Source organism: Ursus arctos, unplaced genomic scaffold, assembly GCF_023065955.2.
Source record: "Ursus arctos isolate Adak ecotype North America unplaced genomic scaffold, UrsArc2.0 scaffold_13, whole genome shotgun sequence".
NCBI lineage: Eukaryota > Metazoa > Chordata > Mammalia > Carnivora > Ursidae > Ursus > Ursus arctos.
Window position 1 is genome coordinate 24,273,406 of NW_026622797.1, and position 11,023 is coordinate 24,284,428.

Genomic DNA, 11,023 nt, shown 5'->3' on the forward strand with positions numbered 1-11,023 from the left:
ACTGAATGGGGTTGAAGGCATTTATTATAGATTCTACCCTCTTTGTATTGTCTCCACCCCAAACTACAGCCATAAGCAACCGTTACCAGAGCCTAGGGATTGTGAGACTCTGCCCTGTCCCATATAACCAACCTGTACAAAATGCGAGTGAAAGCTAGCGCATTGTTAGTGGCCACTTGTGAACATAAAGAATTCACCAAAAAAGGCAACCGAAAATGGCTTCTCATGTAATTTAGGTAATAGCACACCTGAAATAGTGGTAAGATTTGGGTGTTCTATAAACACCGAACAAAGCCACGGCGGGGACTATGTGTATGTGTGATATGCATATGTGTGCACACACACCTATACCACTTAAAAAGGAAGATCAGAAGAGCTAAAAATATCCTGACTTGCTGACAGCTGGAGAGCTGATTATTGCCTTCCACTGCTGCAGCAAAGTAAATGCCAAGAGGAGAGGAATTGCTCAGGTTTGGGGAGGGGGGGTATGAGATTTAATGGAATCAGCTGAGAGGAGGAACATTAAGCCTATCTGGGAAACTTGCTCTCAATGAAAACTATTAGATAATGGAATCACCTCCCAAGAGAAATCTCAGAACTCCTATCACTGAAGATGTTTAGAACTCAGTTGGACATGACAAGGCATTCCATTGTCCCAGACTTCATGCCCTTTTATGTCCAAACTTTTATTTGATAAAATGTGCTCAAGTCCCTTCTACAGGGACTATATATAAAGAAAATACATATATGCATCATATGTATTCATATATATGTATATATGTATTCATATACGTGTGTGTGTGTGTGTGTGTGTGTGTTACAGGATTTCTCTAGAAGAGTGAAGAGGTAGACCAGATGAAGAGTGGTGGGCAGAGAAGCAAAGTTTATTGACCGATAATACAAAGCTCCCAAAGAGGGAGGGGACCCGAGAGGGTTGCCGATTGGGGGTTTAGATATAGTAGTTTCTATGGGCTGTTTTAATCTGATTAACTCTCCATGTACCTGTCATCCAATCAGGTTTTTGTCATCTACCTATCATGTGGGAAAGGGTAGAGGCTCCTTCCAGGGTGGTGTAAGATCCTCTAAATGGTGGTTTCCTTTGGGGGGGGGGTGGCTTGTCCATGCCTACCTTTCTTCCAACTATCTTTATTTATATCATATATCATTTATCCATGAGCATATGTACATATGGTCTCTATATAGTCTGTGTATACATATATGTATGAATATATGTTACATATAGTACATGTGTGTATATGTTATATATATATATACACATACATACATATAGTCTTTACAGTCTGTGTGAGTTTGTACACATCACACACACTGACTACATAGAGACTATGTCTAAGTATGTATATAAGCATATATATTATATATATTATATATACATATGCACACACAGAGACTATATGTAGATGGCATATATATGTGCGAGAGAACTTCGAGATTTAATGCTCTTTTGTATGTATGTTTTTAAACTTGCAGGTTACAAATGAAAACGCTAAAAGCTGTGATTGATGGATATTTAAGAAATATGCTAAGATTAAAAAGACCCTTCATTTTCCTTATTACTCTAATTATACCCTAAAAGTCAGAAGTGACCAGGTTTGCATTCGTCAGTTAGTACTTGCTGCTTCTGAGAATGAGCCCAAAGATTAATCTAAAATTCCAATAAAAGCAATAGAAAAAAGTACAGATGACAAATTAAAAATGCTTCAACTCGGGGCGCCTGGGTGGCACAGCGGTTAAGCTTCTGCCTTCAGCTCAGGGCATGATCCCGGCGTTATGGGATCGAGCCCCACATCAGGCTCTTCCGCTATGAGCCTGCTTCTTCCTCTCGCACTCCCCCTGCTTGTGTTCCCTCTCTCGCTGGCTGTCTCTATCTCTGTCAAATAAATAAATAAATCTTAAAAAAAAAAAATGCTCCAACTCATAGCGAGAACTTAAAGTTCAATGACCAAACTAACTTTTCCTTGAGAAAGGAACAATTACTTTCAGAAAACCTATGCCCCCGCGGAATGACGCATCCACTTCCTCCTAAACATAGATCACATTATCAGTGTTGCCAAATATATCAACAACCGCCTGGCTGTTGAACACCATGTTTATCTAATGGACCATAACAGACAGCAAGAGCAAGCACAGTTGGAGACAGCGATCTCTAGAAGTATTTTCCAAACCAGTAAAATTCTTTATTTTTCATTTTTCTTTTTTTTCTTTTTCAATTAAGGGAAAGAGGGCTATTAAGCAAGATAGACGCAAGTACAGCAGAGTTTAGATCTCCCCTCCGAAACCTTTTCTTTTGGCCAACATATAAAGTAATTATGGAGAGTCATTTTTTCATGTCTTCACACAGCAACTAGGACAGGGAGGACGGAGGGCCACGGAGTGGAGTTTATATTGGCCAGCCAACCAAATCCATTTTGAATTGCATAGAGAAAATTCCTAAGGACCCAGAGATAAATTCTCAACTTTTCCCCTCTACATAATGAAAGAATTCAAAGCCGAGTATGAGGATGGGGTCAACAGGGCTTTTATGTAACTATTTGTGAGAAAAAAAAAGTATACAGTTGTACAAACTGTTTCACATTGTTTAATTTAAAAAGTAACACACGTTTGTTGTAAAATAGTCCGGAAACAGGTAAATCAAAAAGAAAAAAGCACATGTAATCCTACCATGCAGAAGTAAACAAACAGTTCAAAAGTTTTGATTTTGCTTTTTCCCATTTATACCCTGAACACAGATACTTTAAAAACCAAAAGAGAGTCCTGTAATCTTGCGTCCTGTTTTTTTTCATTATGCATGACATGCTACGTTGTACTCATATTTTTCAGGCAGTATGTATGTGCAGCACGCTTTCACCTGCTCTCTGATATTTTACACAGCATTGTCCCCCATTCATTTAACCAGTTCTCTATTGTTGTTATCCAAGTTTTGCTGACAGTAGCAGTGTTACGTACCCCTACACTGTCCATTAATGTACATTCATAAATATTTCCCTAGAATAATTTATTTGAAATCTGTCAAAAAGTAAAATCTCCAAGACTCTGTGATATAAACAGTTAAAATATACTTTAGAAAGTTTGTAATAAATTTTCCCTTTCTACCATCAGGTTTGTTTATTGTGGTTTTTGACAGAGCACCTCTGTGTATTTGCTCGTTCGGTTTTTCACTTACTCGACCCTGTCAATCTTCCTTCACGGTTGCTTTCATGGGTTCCCGTTTAGAAAAGCTTTACCTATCTGAGACTACTTAAACACTCTATAGATAAATAAATTATCAAAATAAATTGGAATTTTTAAGGTGAACCTTTATTTTCTTCAAGTCTCTATGCTTTTTTAAACATCTAATTAATATGTTAGAATTTATGTTGATGTCTGAGATAAAACAGTCAACCGCTTTTGTCAATACATTTATTAAACAAGCCATCCCGCCCTCCCTGATTTGACGTGCTACCTCATAAAATCATTATATACACATTTTTTTTTTTTTAGTTCATCCCATCTATAAAGTTGTTATAACTTCTTTCTTACTTCTCTGAAAGACCCAGGAATAGTGACTATTTCACCTGCGTAGGAGTAACTAAAGCTGAGCGAACTGTCATCTTCTACGTGCGTGTTCTCGGTTCCAAAAGAAAAAAAGAAAAAAGAAATCATATGTTCATCTCCCCTCAGAATGTTAATCCTAGCCATGATTGAGATGAACATAGAAATCAGTAGAAGGAATCAAGAGGAAATTATGCAGCCTGACTAGAGAGGAGGGCCAGACTGCTAGAGGAAAATACACGCTTAACCAAGGGACTAATAAAGTGGCAGTGCTTCTTCCTATCTCCCCATCCTTTTGTGATAGTACCTTTAACACAGTGGCTCTCAAAGCAAAGTCCCCAGACCGGCAGCATCACCTGGGAACTTGTTAGATATTAAGCACCTCAGAGCTACTGAGTCAGCGATTCTGGGTGCAGGGCCCCGCAAGCCGTGCTTTATCGAGCCCTGTAGGTGATACTGAGGCACACCCAAGTTTGAACCACTGATTTAAAAGGACTTTGTCAAGAGAGAATCTGGATAGAACTCACATAAAACATCATGATATCTTTATGAGATCCCAGCCTTTACTGGGATCTGCAACGCAGACCTTTCTTCGTTTGCCCTCCCCATTTATTAGGTATGTAGTCATTTATTAAACATGTTCATCTATTACTTTTTCATTTGTCACTTTTTTATCTACATGACTAGTTAAAATAAATACAAGTTTTCTGCTTCTTCAAATACAAGCTTTTGTGTTGAAAGAACAATGCTGTGATAATTTGCAAGATGAAATCCTATAAAAATAATATTAAAAGTATTTTTAATTGAATTGGAAACTAAAAGGAACCAGACGTGGAGCCATACGAAAATAATCAGGAAGAAGCCTAAGTAGGTAAGAGCTGTTTCAAAAAAACAGAGGTCAAGATAGTTTGAAAAGATAGTACCGTAACTCCCCATTATTCATGGAGATAACATTCCAAGCCCCCCAGTGGATGCCTGAAATTGCAGATAATACTGAGCCCTATATATACTATGTTTTTTCCTATACATACATACCTATGATAATGTTTACTTTATAAATTAGGCACACTAAGAGATTAATAATAACCAGTAATAAAATAGAACAATTATAATAACAATATACTGTAATAAAAGTTACATGAATGTGGTCTCTTTCTCCGAGTACCTTATTGCACCTTTCGTCTTCACGTGCTTATGTGAGATGAAAAAATGACTACCTGATGAGATGAAGTGAGGTGAATGACATGGGCATTATGACATAGTGTTTGGCTTCTATTGACTTTAACGATATATCAGAAAGAGGCTCATCTGCTTCCGGAGCACGGTTAACCACAGGTAAATAAAACTGTGAAAAGTGAAACAGTGGAAGAGTGAGGGACTAACTCTGATTACAATGAAGGCTAGCCAGGGTATCATTGAGAGGTTTATTTCTGGGAAGGGAGAAGGGCCAGATGTGGTGTAAAAGATAGGAGAATGACAACAATGGAGGACATTTGGGGAGTAGATATAAATAATAGATGCTGAGAGCAGGATGACCTTGAGTATTTTAAACTCAAGAAAAAGAAAGAGATAACCACAATTATTTTTTGAAAAGAGGACTAACAGCTTTGGTTTGTACTGATGATGTTAAACCACTGGTCCCACTTTTCTAAGTCTCTGACTCCACAGCGAGTGAAACAATCACCTTTCCCCTGATACCAAATCTCCACCTTCCCTTCCGGCTCAGCTCAAGACACAGAACTCCTCCAGGCACACCTTCACCGACACACTTCTTCCTCACCTTGACTACAGTGTTTTACCCCACCTCTTACTCAAACAACTGTCTCAACAATACAGGAGACCCAGTGCTATTTTAATATTGCAGGACAGATTTATGAGGGGCAGGGGGAGGTAATTCACCTTGTGTCATGGCAGAATGATAAAAAAGAAGGATGTTCTCCAGAGTGTTCTGGGAGCAACTTCCTACAGGGTATTTTCAACTTTCTGAGGGAGGAAAAAAAAAGTCCTCACAACTCAAATCTGATCACACTTCCTTATTGGTCAATATCATTTTCCCTCCTCACCTAGGCAACTCCTACTGATTCTTCAAGCATCAGTTCTGCCACAAAATCAATTCTAATTTGCTTGGGCAGTTCAAATTCTCCTATTAGAAGTTGTCCTTCCTCCAATCTCCCTCATCACATCATGTGTTACAATTATAATTTTATATATGTTAATATAATTAAAATCCATTTACTCCACTTGACGCCTCTTTCCTTATTTTTGTTCACTTTTGAGTTATTGGAACCAAGGTCACTTTCTAGCACATGGTAGGTGGTAACAAAATATCTAAATATTTGTTGAATGAATAAATGACTGTTTATGTCCTTGAATGAGAGCAGTAACTCTCTTTCCCCTTAAGATCTTATTGTTCTCTCAGTCTAGAATACCCTTCTCTTGAAATCCATATCTTAGTCTTACAATTCCATTAGCAGCATTTGTCAAATTTTTAATGGGTGTCTTTCAGCTATCATTATAATACAGTAAGCCACTTCTTCCCCCCATAGCTCTTATATGTTCTTGCTTTCGAGTTATTCCCCCCACCCCTCCAAAAGAATAAACCTCTATGAAGACAAGAACTTTGGGGTTTTTTTTTTTAATCCTTAATGAATGGTATTTGGAAAATAGGCTGGCAGGGATGAGGGGCCCCCATCCTAAAAGGAAACTACCCTTAAAAGGAAAAAGACTCCATTCTGTTATACTAAGTTTTACTCAATGACCCAGCTTTAAGCTTTAAGTTTTCTTACAGGGAGGACAACTTACAGGTGACAGAAAGGAAGGGAATGGCCTTGGGCATCCTAAACCTCGTGGGACAGGGTCGGGGGTGGATCCACAGCTAGCGGATATTTAAACAAAGAGCTTGATCTGGTAGACCGAGGCTGGCTGGCATGCCTTAGGGCAGTGGCAGCGCTGCCCTCTTGGTCCCCAAGGCAACAAAACACCACCCTTTCCCCCATGAACAGCTACCTGATGGGTAGATGAGTGTGTGGGCCAAAACCTGATGGGATGACAGGTGCATGGAAGGTTAATCAGATTAAAACAGCCCACACCAAAGAGCCCATAAAACCCCCTAGATTTAAATGCCAAATGGCAACCCTCTTGGGTCCCCTCTCTCTTTGGAGGCTTAATAATATGGCTCAATAAACTTTACTCTGCTGCCCACCACTCTTCAGCTAGTCTACCTCTTCGTTCTTTAAAGCAGTGTGACCAAGAACTTCAGGCGCTAAAGGAAAAGGCAATAATCCTGAAACCGTTTTTTATTAAACAGCAAAGCAAAACTGTAACACCATTTTAAATGTTTGCAAATTAGGTCACAAAACAGATGCAAAATGTTTGTGATATGATTATTACATATATTCATACACCTCAAGTCATTCATCAAATCTCACACCAACACAAACAGCACCATGATTAAAAGTAGCCCAAATCTAACAACCATAAACTGAATTAGTGGATCTCTTCTTCTATTTAACATTATTTCTGATACTAATTTCCTTACCTAACAGAATCTACAAACTGAAGTTTAAAAAATTGTTAAAGAATGACTAAAAGTCTGCAAAGAAGTAGGGTTCGCAGAAAATTTTCAGAGAAGAAATGAGATAAAATAACAAGAAAGAATCAAGTAGTATACATGTCAAACTCTCCCATTTTATTCATGATTTTGATACTAACTCACTCTTACGGGATTTTGCACAAGTTGATCTGCTGGGTACTACAAATAAACCTTGTACAAGAGTCCAAACTCTTGTAACCATTCTCTTCTAGATGTGGTTTACATAAGGTTAGCCAAACTTAATCCACTTTCATATATATTCCCCAAAGATCTCATCTGTGCCAGAGATAACACAGATATGGAGTAAAAACATTTGGAGTTGGTTACTACTGTTTACCAAGTACTTTCCCATCCTATTTCTATTTTTCCTCAAAATTTTATATTTCAGACATACATACAACCAGTGCTTATCTTTTCAGATACCAAGTGGATTATTTTGTACAAGAGAAAGTTTTTGTTTGTTTTGTTTTTGTTTTTTGGGGTTTTTAAAATTTAAATTCAATTAATTAACATATAATGTACTATTTGTTTCAGGGGAGAAAGTTTTTAACAATAAATCTTCCCAATTTTACAACTCAGTTTCAAGAAAAATCTTCATTTTTATAGCTCTGTTTTTAATTGATTAACTAGAAACCAACACTCCTATCTTATTACCAAATACAACAAGCCCTAACTGAGAAAGTGTCTTATTTTGGTTGTTTTAGCAATTGGAGTTTAAGCTATTCTCATAGACGATTAACTATTGAAATTACTTTTACAAATGTGAAACCATTTTTTTTCTTTAGGGGAAGGGAAATGGGAAAGAGAGAAGCAAATGGAGAAGAGGCACAAGATGATGGGTAGGGTACATAAATCTGTGCATTCAATACATGATTTTAGCCCAACTTTTTCACAACATTATGGTTACTCCCTTGTATTTCTCACTATGGTTATAATAAAAGATAGTGCTAAACCTGTAAATCAAAGCAAACTCAATAAAACATTTACTTTCGTGTTCCATAAATATATGCAGTACTAATTATAAAGGCTCTACACTGCATTTGCACATTTTCATGGACTAATATATAATACACAAACTCACGGTAGTCTTCTATTATGCTCCTAATTTTGCCTAGATCTGACATTATCCTCATAACTATTCAATTAAGGCACAAACAAAAGTACTATAACACTTGGAATTGATCCAAGTTTTTAAAAAAAAATAGGCAACAATTCCGTAAAACAGAAAAGAGATGAATCCTTAATTTTTCTTTGTTTTTTGTGTCAATTGATTGAAAAACACTAGAAGATGACATAGTTTTCTATATATTATCCATGAACTTGATTTTCTGATTTTAGCTTCAGATTTTCTTCCTTAACTATATCTACTCTTGCAGAAAACATTTTAGGTGTGTGTTGGGGTTCCAACACTTGATTGAGAAGTTGTGTTTGTTTTCCTCCAGTTCCACCTGTTTTTTAGCTCCAACTATATCCATGTCAGCATTCATCATCTTGGGTTACAAACATTTGGGACTTGGATACAAAATCCTTGACGAATGGTTTGCCTATGGAGACACCAGAAAGGGAAGGGATCAGGAGGACGCTTCAGGCACCAACACTTGAACCAACTTGAAAACAAGAATTTTGACTGGTTCACTGCTATAGTTCCGGCTCCTGGAATTGTGTTGGAGTAAGTGGGCAGAAAAAAGAAGAAGAAGAAGAAGAAGAAGAAGAAGAAGAAGAAGAAGAAGAAGAAGAAGAAGGAGAAGGAGAAGGAGAAGGAGAAGGAGAAGGAGAAGGAGAAGGAGAAGAAGAAGAAGAAGGAGAAGAAGAGGAAGAAGAAGAAGAAGAAGGAGACGAAGAAGAAGAAGGAGACGAAGAAGAAGAAGGAGACGAAGAAGAAGAAGAAGAAGGAGGAGGAGGAGGAGGAGGAGGGGGGGGGGGAGGAGGAGGTTTTCATCTTTCTTGTGTTAGAATAACTGAAGCAGACCAGTACAGAACTGAGGCACACTAGACTCTACCAAACTGTCAGTAGCCAAAAGATAAGTATACTATTCATTTTAGGTTGTTTAGAGTGGGAACACAAAAATGGGAATAGCAGAGAATAGATTAGGGAGGTGATGATATGAAAATACAAGAATGTCTCACATCTTCAGCCATCATAAGCAATGCAAATGACATCTCAAGATTTGGGAAACTGAATAGCATGAGTGGGTAGGGCAGGAAGGACTTTTTCAAACAGAGCCAATAACTTACAGCTAATATATACTATTTTCTGTTAATATATTTATGTATAACTCTGGGCCAAGAGCCTTTACAAGATTAAGGTTATGGTAGAAAAGAATATTGCCCAGTCCCACATAATAGGTAAAAGTCCAGATACTCCCCTCACCAAAGTGATTTCATCATAAGAGTTAGAATCTCACCTCTTCATGACCACAATTATCAGTACAGGTGGTATGAATATTGTGTGTGTCATGACATTTATTTTATTTATTATCACCCTCTGTTTTGGGCCAAATTATGTCACTTTTCCTTCCAAAATTCATATGTTGAAGTCTTAACCCCCCACTACCTCAGATTGTGACTGTATTTAGAGATAGGATCTTAAAAGGGTAATTAAAGTTAAAATGAGTTCATTGGGGTGGGCCCTAATCCCTTATAATTGGTGTGTTTGGAAGAAGAGGAGATTAGGACACTGACACATGCGGCAAAAAGACCATGTGGACACAGAGAGGAAAGGCAGCCATCTACAAGCCAAGGGAAGAGACCTTAGAAGAAGTAATTGGACCCTGCTGGCACTTTGATCTCAGACTCCTAGACTCCAGAAGTGTGAGAAAACAAGTGTCTGTTGTTTAAGCCACCAAGACTCTGGTATTTTGTTATGGAAGCCCCAGAAAACTAATACACCCTCCATTTTAAAAATGTTTGAATTTAAATTTAAGAACTCAGTAAAGTATATAATGTCCCAAATCTATTTGTTGACTTACTGAATGAGAAAGGAAGAGTCAAAGTTAGAATAGATACCAGTAACTATTAGCAACGAGTGAAATGAAGTGTTTGGAGGATATTCACTGGTGTTATATCTCCCTGGGAGAAAAACGTGATGATGAAGACACTGGTTCTCCAGGAAAACACCATATATATTCCACTTCACAAAACCTGACACCTGAGAGTACATCATTTATACAAACTAGTAAAAGGAGAGAAGATACAACTGAACCGAGAGAGAGGGGAGGAAAAAAGTACATTTTAAAAGAGGTGACAAGTAGTTGAGATTTTGCAAGATAGAGAAAGATGTCAAAAAATAAAAATGTTGGAGGGAGCAGATCATGAAAATGACAATGAAAGAAAAAAAAATAACCTATGGAAGTGATAGAAAAATGAGTCTAAAATGCAAAGTAGAGGCAGAAGAGAAAAAAAAAAAAGAGTTATTATCACCATAGACCCAAGGCAAGAGTGTTGTAATTTTTCAAGGGCCCACAGATACATCTGAAGTTTTAACATAAAATGTATTGGATCTAAAAATGAAAGCTGAAAAATAAAATATCAAAATATATAAAAGTTTACAAGTTATAATATGTTTTCTAAGCCATTGTATTCTGCACATATATAACAGTTGTATATCAACTTTATTTTATTTGGGAAAGGGAAACTTTTTAACATGTTTGATATAATGTATGTAGTGCATCTATAATAGGAGAACATACTATGGGCTTCTGAAAGTCTTAAAATTGCCCTAGGGAAAGATGATAATGCAATGTATGAAGAGAAGGAGTATATGGTAGAGACAAAATAGTTTTATCTGAGTTATAAAGTCATGAATTCTCTGGGAAACTCTACTGGTACACCAGACAGTTGTTCCCAGAAGAGGTAATAATCAGTGTTAAGAAATCAGAC

General features: G+C 37.3%; 1 pseudogene; it reads right to left on the reverse strand.

The window, feature by feature from the left end:
- Positions 1 to 8,307: 8,307 nt before the first annotated feature.
- Positions 8,308 to 8,676, reverse strand: LOC123001355 (short coiled-coil protein B-like; annotated as a pseudogene).
- Between the last annotated feature and the right edge of the window lie 2,347 nt (positions 8,677 to 11,023).